General features: G+C 41.0%; 1 protein-coding gene across 2 annotated transcripts in view; it reads right to left on the minus strand.

Moving 5' to 3' along the window:
- The window catches only part of LOC149804564 (N-acetylated-alpha-linked acidic dipeptidase 2-like), a 62,381-nt gene extending 54,279 nt beyond the window's left edge, over window positions 1-8,102 (minus strand). Inside the window, exons 1-2 of one of the 2 annotated variants that reach the window (XM_089941508.1) lie at window positions 7,949-8,102; window positions 6,748-6,942 (exon numbers count right to left, since the gene is read on the minus strand). The gene's annotated coding sequence lies outside the window, so the exon portion shown is untranslated. Of the gene's footprint in view, window positions 1-6,729; window positions 6,943-7,948 lie in introns of both variants that reach the window. The other variant, XM_089941500.1, reaches the window with a different exon arrangement.
- Between the last annotated feature and the right edge of the window lie 3,029 nt (window positions 8,103-11,131).

An 11,131-nucleotide genomic window follows, 5' to 3' on the forward strand; every position in this document is an offset into this window, starting at 1 on the left:
CGTGTCCATACGGTAAGGTGAAATGATTGGGAAGTCGAACTCGCTTCTGGTACACGATTTGATAGACTTTTTCCAAGGGTCGACTGACGATGTGGTGAGTGGGTAAACGTACAATCTTGTTCGGTTGATAGGTGGTCACTTTAAAGTTTCCATCCTCTCCCGATTGCAAGGCTTCTTTCAATACCCCAAAGTTGACCACTCGACTGGTACGATAATTCAGAGTCAGTCCTTTCACTTTGCACGTCGTGTGCACTTCTCCTTGTTTGTCCCGGTATTCGTAGCCGTAATTTTTGGGACCGCCACTGACGAAACTTAGAATCTTGTCGTCGGGATGCTCGTCTGTCCAGGCTCCTAAACGGTCTCCTTCGATGTCAGGGTGCTGTTGACTCGGGTGATGGATGTAAATGCAACTGTCCGTGTCAAAGTACAGGACGCGTTCCCCTAACAGTTCTAAAGCTTCGTACAATTTTAAGCGAGCATGAGCTGTCACGTTAGCCGTAATGATGACATTTCCAAAAGGGTCGTCTTGTACAAAGTCCAGATCTTCTTCGTAATTGACCAAGATCAAATCCTCGCGAACGACGTCCACGTGTTTCATGTATTTGGTTTTGTCGTGAATCATCTGGAAGTAGCGGGAAGGTTCTGTCAAATATTCCGTCTTGGGTAAACACGGTCGTTGTGCCATTTTACCCCACAAGCAATTTAACATCACTTTGGCAAACGATCGCCTGCCTTCGTTTTTCTCGATGTGGTCTAAAGAGATGCCTTCTTGTTCATAGTATTTCTCTTTGAATTGTATTTGGTCTTCGGGAGTGTGACACCAGGAAGGATAGCCGCTGGCTTCTTGTTTCAGTTTCAAAAAGGCATCCACGTAGTCGGCGAAAATGCCTTTCTGACTGGGATCACCCTTGTGGTATTGTTGTGTCTTGGGAAAGTGGCAAATTTCGTACACTTCTAACAGTTGGTATCCCATGTCCAGAGCTTTGAACAATTCTACGCTGACCCAGGTTCCCGTCAAGGCCCGTTCTTCCTGGGTGTGCTGACAAGGCTGATCTTGGTTGCACGTTTCGGCACAAGTACGGCACAAGGGAAACATCAGTTTGCCTTGACAATGGTGAGGTAAGACGGGATGGTATAGGTTCGTAGGAGGCAAAACTTTGCACTTGATCAAGCCTTCGTATTGTCGAATGTTTTTCAGGTCGATGTGTTCCGTTAACAATTGCGGGTGCCCTACAGGAAAGCGACACTATTTGCACACGTAGGGATACAGCGAACACGCGTCCAAGTATATGATTTCTTCTCCTTTCTCTTCGTCGGCTTGGTACAGCAAACAGGTGGCATTGGTCCTTCCTCCGTACAAACTATCTCTCGGGTTCAGGGGGTCCATGAACTGGTAACTTTCCACGAGGCGTTTAAACTCGGGATCGGTTTTCATACGGTGATCGTACTCGTGTTCCCACATTTCCACCACTTGCTATCCTTCCTGTTCCAACTTTAGGCGCCGCTGACAAGTGTCCTGGTACAAGTCTTCCATGGTTCGTTGTAAAAACTGATTTTTAGTGCTACGATCAGGGTAACAGACGGGACATCCGTGAAATAAGCAACCGTTAAACTCGTACACGATCTCTGGGTTTTCTAAGTCCCAGTCATCTACCGAATACGTTCCGATGGTCTTTTCACCCCCTCCGTTGCGGGCATGCTGAATCCATTTGTCTTCCTTTTCGCACAAGTAATGTAACCAACGTAGGGCTTTGACCAAGTATTGACGTTTGACAAAGTTGGTCGTTTGAGGGCTGATGACAGCCACGGTGTTTTCAGGCATGAATCGTTGTCGATACACTAAGGAACACGCTTTGGCAATGGTGCAAGCTTCTTTCAAAGGATCGACCCCTCCGTGTTCCATGAACAGTTTTCGAAATTTTCCACAGCAACGCCGTAAAATGTCCACGTCGGAACGACAATACTTTAGCATTTCTTCTTGAAAGTCGAAAGGGTCCGAGGCGTGAACCTGGTACCAAGCGTAGAAAGCTTCTCGTTGTTCGGTACGCATGTTGTCGGGGTCGTAATAGTGAGCCTCAGGTAAATGGGGTAGAACGGCGTGTTGATTGGCTTCCGTATTGAAAAAGTGTGGAAAGTACCCTTTAGCCATTTCTGTCATTCCAAACGTTTTAGGCATTCGGCTCAAAGGCATGGCCAAGTAACTCATCGAATCTTTAAACTGTATTTGTCCCACTTGCATGAAAATGATTTTGGCTCCGTTCAAAGTCACTATAGGACGCTCGGTGCCTTGTTCCGTATAGTATCTGAGAAGAAACTGTCCATCGTATCCGGAGAAATTGTGAGCCATCACCGTGGCATGACGATGACAATCTCCGTAACGTTCGATGTCCTCTTGGCTCCACGTCTTGTCGACGGGGTCTAAGACCCATTGGGCAAAATCGGCTAACGTGTTCGGTCCCCGAAAGATTTTTTCACGTCCTCCAGGAATCTTGCTGCAGTGAGGGCAATGACTGAAGATAGGTTCTTGAATGCACTTCTCGCACGCTCGATGAGCCACGCAGAAATTAGGAATGTGAATGCCGGTCTCTTGCATGCATTCGAAATCGAAAAAGATGAAATTGCCTTTCTTCTTGTGACCGTCCTCTTTCTCTGGTGGGGGTTGGTATTTTTGCACGTAGCATTGGTGTTCCAAGTCCACGATGTGGTGACAAATGTGACATTTTTTCTTTCCTCGACATACGTGTGCATTCGCAGTATTGGTACATATGCCTTGTCCACACGTGAGGCACAATCTCAGGAGTTGACAGGCACATTTCTGCTGTGAACCTTGCGTCTTCAAATGTTGTTGGTAACAGGTAGGGCTGACAAACGTGCGCAGACAAGTTGAACAAGGCACTGGTCCTTCGCTCAGACAGGGTGGAGAGGCCAAACATCCTGGGCATTTCATTCCACAATGTTTGTGTTGCTCTCGATTATTATAACCACGGTCACATTTCTCACAATAATAAACATATCCCAGGAATCCAGTGATACTGGTAATGGTATCGAAATGGTCATCGTGATAATAAACATGAATGTATTTTCCATCCTTAAAATCTTGACCTCGAAACAACAGAGGCCCGCGCACTTCTTGAGGGTGCACTTACAAGGTGTAGCGTGGAGCTAGGACATCTTGCAATTTTTGCATTTCAGGAATGCCACAGGGTGTGTCTTTGGACAGGCCAGCTTGTTGCAACAGGAGTTCTGCTTCGTTTCGTTGTTTGGCTCGGTCCGATTGTCGAATAGTTTTCCAGGCTCTTTTCCATTCTACCGTATCGTTCTTGTTGGCATAGGTTCGTCCCACCACGATGGCACGGGCTAAACACATCTGGTCTTGAGGGTTGTTAATTTGGACGAGACTCTTTTTGGTGCTGCGAAGGTCGTCCACCAATAACATCTTTTTGCGTCCAGTCCCTTGAGGAGGAGAGACGTGGGTCATGTCCAGTGTGGCTTTTCCATCGGTGTTGTCAAACTGGTCATTAGATTGTTGCACGTGTTGAATCTTGTCCATGACTTTGGAAGCGGTCAATTCTGCAGGGCTGCTAAACTCGATCCAAACAGGGGATTTCAAACCGTCGTGTTGTATGGAAAGTCTCAAGCGATCGTCTTCTTTGGGTTGACATTGTCGCTTGAGTGCGGTGAGCAAAGAATCCCACACCCCAGTGATAAACACTTCTGCTTTCTCTAACGGCACTTCAGCCTTGAAATCTTTAAACTTCACCGTGTATTTGTAAGCCGTGGTTCTAAATTTTCTAGAGGAGCGCTTTTCCGTCTCTCGAATGGAATAGTATTTTTCAGGGTTGACTAAGGGTGGTGAACTTGGTTTAGAGGTTTCAAATTCTGGTTCACTCATGTCCTCTTCAAAATCACTGGCATGAATTAGTGCCAAGATTTCAGCTCTGGTACGAGGCGATAGATCACGTTTCTGCCTCTAACTTTCTTCTTCTTCTTTCTTCTCAAATGAATAGGATCGTTTCATCTTGAGTGCAAAACGTCAAATGACTCAAGTTTAAACACCATAGACTAATTTATAGTCATGGCAGACCAGCGTATATAAAAGGGTGTGTGTCTTGTCCTTTCACTATTCATTTCACTCTCAAACCGAGCACAACGATGGAAGAGACTAGCCAAATCGAACGTTTCATCAGAGCTTTGCGAGGGGTCATTAGAAAATTCTCTTCAGACCAGCCCACGGACTACTCTCCTTCCTTTCGAGATAAAAGTCAAGATACTTGCTATATCTGTCAGAAGAAAGGGCATTGGTCTTCAGAGTGTCCAGACCGTCAAAAAAGAAAGAAAGGGGCTAAAAAAGACAAAAGTCAAGATACCTGTTATTATTGTCAAGAAAAAGGACACTGGTCTCCAGATTGCCCAAAAAAGAAACAAGAGGAGTCAGAAGAAAAGAGGAATTCTTCAGAAGAAGAGAGGGATTCTTCAGAGGAAGAGAGGGATTCTTCAGAGGAAGAAAGCAGACAGGTGAAGAAAAAGAAACAGGAGAAGAAAAGAAGAAGGGAAGAAAGCGAGGAGGAAGAAGAAAAGGAAAAGAGTGTGACGGTGAAGAAATTTAAAAAACAGAGTGACTAAACAAGGAGAAAGAAGAAGTCAATGAACTTTTTATTAAAGTGTTGTGTTGTGAATTGTGAATTGGATTGTAACAATGGATAAAAAAATAAATTAATGATATAAGGTAAGTGTCTTTGAGTTTTGATTTTAAAATAAGAAGCTACACTCACGCACTCATACAAAGACACGTACTAAAGGGGGTAAAATGGGGTTTGTTTTTTTTTTTGAGTTATTGGCAAATTGAAATTGTATTTCTTTTCGAGAAATGTGGGTGGCCCTGAAAAGGGCCTTTTTATTTTGGTGTAGGGGTGAGTTTAAGCAATCAACTTTAACTGCCTTAAGCCTTTGCCACGGCCAAGGCCTACTTCTGGACTGCGTAATGTTGATGATGATTGGGTTGAAATCACTAAGGGTGGTACGGTAGGCTTAGTCACAGGGTTGACGGTAGGCTTAGTCACAGGGTTGACGTGTTTAGCTCGGGAAGGTCGTATTCTCTTCGGTCGTAATAAAGAAGTCTGATACATTTGTTTCAGACTTCTTAACTCCGCTAAAATGTCCAACAGTACCGTGACCGTTTGATTTTCACCCTCTTGTTTCTTTGCTGCTACTTCTTCTTGCTGTTGTTGCTGTTGTTTTTTTCTTACCTCTTCTTCTTGCTGCTGCTGTAGGAGAAAAGCTTGTTCCGCTTCCTTTTGTCGTTGTATAAATTTCTCCAATTCTTCTTTCTGTCTCTGTCTAAAATTCTCCACTTGCGGTAATGAAGAAGGTAACGAAGGTTCAGGAACAAATTCTTGCGAGGTAAGAAAATCCACAAAATCCCAATTTACCTCTTCTGAAAGTAAGTCCGGGTTCCCTTGGGCGGTCTCCACTGCTGGTGCACCCCAATGAATCGTTTTCTGAGTTTCCGTCATGTTGAATCACTGTCACATAGATTGACTGCACACAAGCGCTAGCGAATCTATATAGACCACGTGACGTCACAGACTGCTCTCTTCGGATTGGATGTGGGCTGACTGAATTTTGTAACGCGTGTTCGGATTGGTGAATGAACTCAATCCGTTTCAATCCTTCCTCTACCTATAAATAAGCGCAGTTCACTGCATTGATTCACCTGTTCTCGTCGCTTCAAGATGTGGACCACAGTCGAATCATCCACCCTTGTGTCTTCAATGATGTTTAGGACGGACATGCTCATGTATGTCCGGTCCAAGTGGACCGTTGTCGACAAGTCAGACACCAGTCTGTGGATACGAAGAGTGTATGTAGTAAGACGCAGCTTGAGGACAAGAAGATGCCGCAGATGCCCTTTATGTTAATGGATACATTAACATAAACCCAAAGGCCCTTTTCAGGGCCACCCATATTTCTCGAAAAGAGAATGACTTTCCATTGCCTACCCCTTTTGTTAAAAAAAAAAATTTAAAAAAAAAAAATCCCATGTTCAATTCCCCTTGTCCCTAGATAGACCCACACTTTATTCCCGCCCATGTTCAATTCCCCTTGAGGCTAGAGTGACCCAAGACTTTTTTCCCATGTTCAATTCCCCTTGAGGCTAGAGTGGCCGAAGACTTTTTTCCCATGTTAAATTCCCTTGAGGCTAAAGTGACCCACGATTTTTCTCCATGTTAAATTTCCCTTGAGGCTAAAGTGACCCAAGGGGGGGTCTGTAATGCTAATTCCCATTGAGGCTAAAGTGCCCCTATTTACTACTCACAACCTATGTACAAAAGTAGGCAGTGTCATTAACTTCAGTTTGGAGTTATTTATTTCAATGAGTATACAACGCTCCGATGAAAAACACAAAATGATCAAGTAAATTTCTATCATCATCTATTTTTCTCGACAGAATGTAGATGTCAGGGTTACATTTATTCTACAAAGGCAAATCATTTCAGCGGCGGATATTGGTGAGAGAGGAAGAATACCAAAGTCGGCGATCACCAACCCTCTTAAAGTGATCGCGAAACAACCAGAACGTTTTATAGACAAACACTTCTTTACAGCTAGACAATTAAAACTATGCACAGGAAACGCTTAAAATGCAGGTGTTTATACGGACTTAGCACCAGAAGCCCCCAACCGGTGTTCCATCCCACAGAAGACCATTCGCCAAATTGTTTACTCTACCTATGAATGATACTTTACGATAATTCTGGAACAGCTCCTGCCCATAGTGATCTGAAGCCCCTCAATCTCCCTCCTCACTCCCAACAGTTATAATCAACTGGGAGAACGACTGTAACCAACGTTGAGTGTGTGGTGCTCGGCCTGGCAGGTGTAGGCATTGACCAGGTGTATCTGGAGCTCACAAAACAGCCCTTATCAGGGCTAATCAGATCTCTAGAAAAGAGAGATTAATCAATTTGCAAAAAATAATATTATGTCTATGTCTATGTTGTGTTTGTCCCTATCACACACTTGTCCCTATATAGACCCACCCACATTGTTTCATTTACTCCCTTGTCCCTAAATAATCCCAGCCATGTTCAATTTCCCATGTTCAATTTCCCCTTGTCCGTATAGTGGCCCACCATGTTAAATTCCCCATGTCCGTATAGTGGCCCACCATGTTAAATTCCCACTTGTCCGTATATCCCCCATCCTGTATTTGAATGGTTAAGTCCCATTGTCCATATATCGCCCAACCTCAGAGGCGTAGCTATGATATTTTGCGCCCGGGGACGAACTATAAAATTGGCGCCCCAGCCCCCTCCCCGTTTAATCACATTTTTGAATATTACCCTTGTTTACTTATTATAATGTAACGTTGTAAGCCTCATTTTGGCGTCCCTGTACCTTGGCGCCCGGGGACATATGTACCCCCCTGCCCCCCCCCCCCCCCCCAGCTACGCCTCTGCCCATCCTGTATTTTTAATGGTAAGTCCCCTTGTCCGTATATCGCCCATCCTGTATTTTTAATGGTAAGTCTCATTGTCCATATATCGCCCATGCTGTATTTTAATGGTAAGTCCCATTATCCGTATATTTCCCCCTTAGCTACTTAGATCCCTTGCCTGTAACTACGAATAATACACTGCTTGACCCTTCCACGTTTGTGTATAATTTGAGGGTTTTAATATGTGATATTTTTAAGCAAATATATCTATGCAAAATCCTTGCTTCATATTGATCCCATTGTACAGACACGACGTGAACTGGAGTTGTCTATCTCAAACACAGTACACCTCATGAATTCGTGGAATTTTGTATGTGGTCAGCCACTTTGAGGATAATCATCCCCTTAGTACATTATTGAATAGTGAAAGTTAATGTCATCTGTTACAAAACCATGTCCTTAATGACAGAGAAATCACATAGAAATGCCGTGTTTCACTTGTAAACATACCTTCGTCTTTATGGTACTCTTGTATTGTCCTGTTTCAACAGACCTCTATTATCCCTGAGTAAATGATCAATGATGCGTTGATTTTGAGGTTCATGTATAATGCACCTAATACACCTTGCGAGATAATGATATTTCTCTTGCTTACATAATTATACCATTTCATTGCGGGATTAGTTTGCATCTATTCTCTACAAACGAAGGTAAAACAGATAATAACAGATGACTGGGAAGTGTATTTTCTATATATCTCAAGTACTTCCCGATGTCAAAATTACGAAGAGTAGTGTCCCTTGAAGTGTCCTTGAAGCAGCGTAAAAGGTGCCAATGATATTGACAACAGATGACATCACTATGCGTTAATCTAACGTGTCAGTATTGCTAAAGAAGAGTCATTCCGTAATATTTATTAAGTGGTTGTTGAAGAAAATGAACACGCATACTAATATTAAAACTAAAATACGCAGTCGTAGTAGTTGTAGCAGAAGGAGGAGGTAAACAGCAGCAGCAACAACAACAACAACAACATCAAACTGTACAAATGTTCGAAAATTTGTTGTTCGTCGTCGCACTGTTGGAATCGGATCACAATTAGTACTTCCAGTTCAGTACCCAATGTAGTTCTACTCTATTTTTAGAACATTCTTTTCCTCTCTCATTTTGGTGGTGATAGAAGAGTTTTATTTATGCATTTTTGGTAGGGATTTAAAGGTAACTGTTTATTCTAGATACTATGAGCTCAGGTTATTGTTGTCTGTATGTATTTTGGCGACAGTGCACAGTGAGTAATAAGGTCTTGGTGATGATCCGGAAGTGAAATCTGTGTTCTGTTTACATGCTACTATGTTGACAGTCCAACATCTCAAAAAAGAGCAGGTCAACCTTTGACAAGAACTTCACCGTGAAGTCATCTTTGAAGGTATTTTAGATTAACATATGATTTGTATTGATTTTCACACAGTGGAAAGGTAAGTACTGAGAAACAAATGTAGAGTACATATAGTAAAATTACTTGTGTTTTATGTCCTGTCAGTGCAGTATTGGAGTAAAGTTTAAATTGGTATAAAATCTTTATTATTAATGATAGACACATGAAATTTGAATATGTTATGTATATTGACTTTGAAAATATAAGAATGCAATTAAAAATTAATTTTTATTTTAAAAATTTAAATAATTTAAAGAAAACAATATCAAAAAATAACAAACAAAATGCACATATATAATATTTTTTGGAATGATATTAAATGATATCAGCATGTAAATATTCCTACACCATATACAAGCTTTGTAATTCAAAATGAGACCTTCATTTAAAATACACATAGACAAAATTATATTTTGTACTGGCCATTCAAACTTTTTTTTTAGGGGTCCAAGCAGTTAATTTATGCGTTTGTGATGGGGTCACTTCCTGAGTAACACATATATGCTTGTATAGCCTTCAGTAATTGTTTATAAACATAGTCATAAGGTATTTAGTGAGAGGACAGAGATGAAAACTTTATACTAGAACCTACTCAGGTTCTCTACTAAATCATTTTAAATTGTCTGAGAATGAGATACAGGTCAAAGGGATAAAATATGCTTTATCCAGGTATATTTAGCCTTGGATGTAAGAAAACAACAAAATGATGTACGTTGAACACACAATGCATTCCATTTTATTGTTCAGTTTTGTTAAGATATTGATTGGTGTAGTGCAGCACTGTGGCCTATATGATGTTATGGGAATTCTAATGATCCATCTTGCTTTATGCATTATTAATTACTAATAATATTTGTTAACTGACACTCTAAAGATTACATAAGAAATATTCAAACAGATTATTTGAATTTAACTTTGTACAACTGATCTTAACATGGTTACATATCCCACATGAACATTGTACCTATAGTGAATCTGTAAGGCACATTTCTGGCTGTGTGCACTGAAAACATCCCATATTGTTATCTTCATCATAAATATGCCTATGTATGGTAACATATTTAAATTTAGTACTTTGACAGAGTGCGGTATTGTAACATCAGCTGATATCGGATTCCATTGAATCAATGAGCTTAATAATTGGTAACCAACACTCTTAAAAATACACTATAAATGTTCAAACAGATCATTTGATCTTAGCAAGTACATTGTATATGTCCCACATATGCAAATTTCCATCCTTGTTTACAAGTTTTGGGGATCAGAATTTCACATTTAGTTGATGATATAGGATCTATTGGTACCTGTAGTTGATATGTGTGGCCACATTTGGCTGTATTCACTTGCAATATCCAAAATTGTTATTTCCCTCATGATTAAGATTGCTTATAGTAATATATTCTAATTTAGTACATTGTCACTTGACTTTTCTGTATACTGGTATGTACTAATGTTTGCACCAATGATCAAACCTCACCGCCCCAACATTGCCTTAAAGTTTATGATACATAGTCTACCTGATTATTTAACCTGTAAATGGCTAAATATGCTTCTAGAAACCTCATTTATATTTAGGATGAATTTATCACTTTAATACATGGTCATTGCTTCACATTTCTGAGTGTCACTCTGTCATGTTTAATATTTTTCCCATGCTTGCAACCTTAATGTTATTTTGAAATCAAAATATTGAACACATTTTAAATTCATTTACCTACATCTTACTGTTTTCTAGAATTAAGTGAAACATATTGTATCTTTTCAGGTCTAGCCTGGTATCTGGAACAAAGTGTCAGAGTTGGATCAGCTTGGAAGCTCTCCAGTAGTCCGGTGGTGATAGCAAGGTTTCATAAGGACACGTGTAGTGTACTGCCGTAAGTGACCAAGATTAGTTCACATCACCACACTGATATATAGCACCTCAAAGACATAGCTTAGGTCTTCATGAGAGAGATTAGCACCATTTTTCAGTAAGGTAGAGCCTCCCTAGAAACTATTTTCCTATCCCATTGTCACCTTTTGTAGTTATCGACATTGAAATGGAATGCATTTTTGCTATAAAACATGGTAGTGGTCCCATCAGAACTTTAAATCTGAATGTGCTATTAGTTATGGAAACAACTGCCTAAGTACCTGACACAATAAATGTGAAACATAGCACATGTCATTGTTTCTTTAGTGTGTACACCTGTATGCATCTGGACATGCATATTGTGATTTACTGCCAAAATCACTATGAGCTATTTTGCTTCACTACC

This window comes from Sinohyriopsis cumingii, chromosome 2 (assembly GCF_028554795.1).
Source record: "Sinohyriopsis cumingii isolate HCF-2022 chromosome 2, ASM2855479v2, whole genome shotgun sequence".
Classification (NCBI taxonomy): domain Eukaryota; kingdom Metazoa; phylum Mollusca; class Bivalvia; order Unionida; family Unionidae; genus Sinohyriopsis; species Sinohyriopsis cumingii.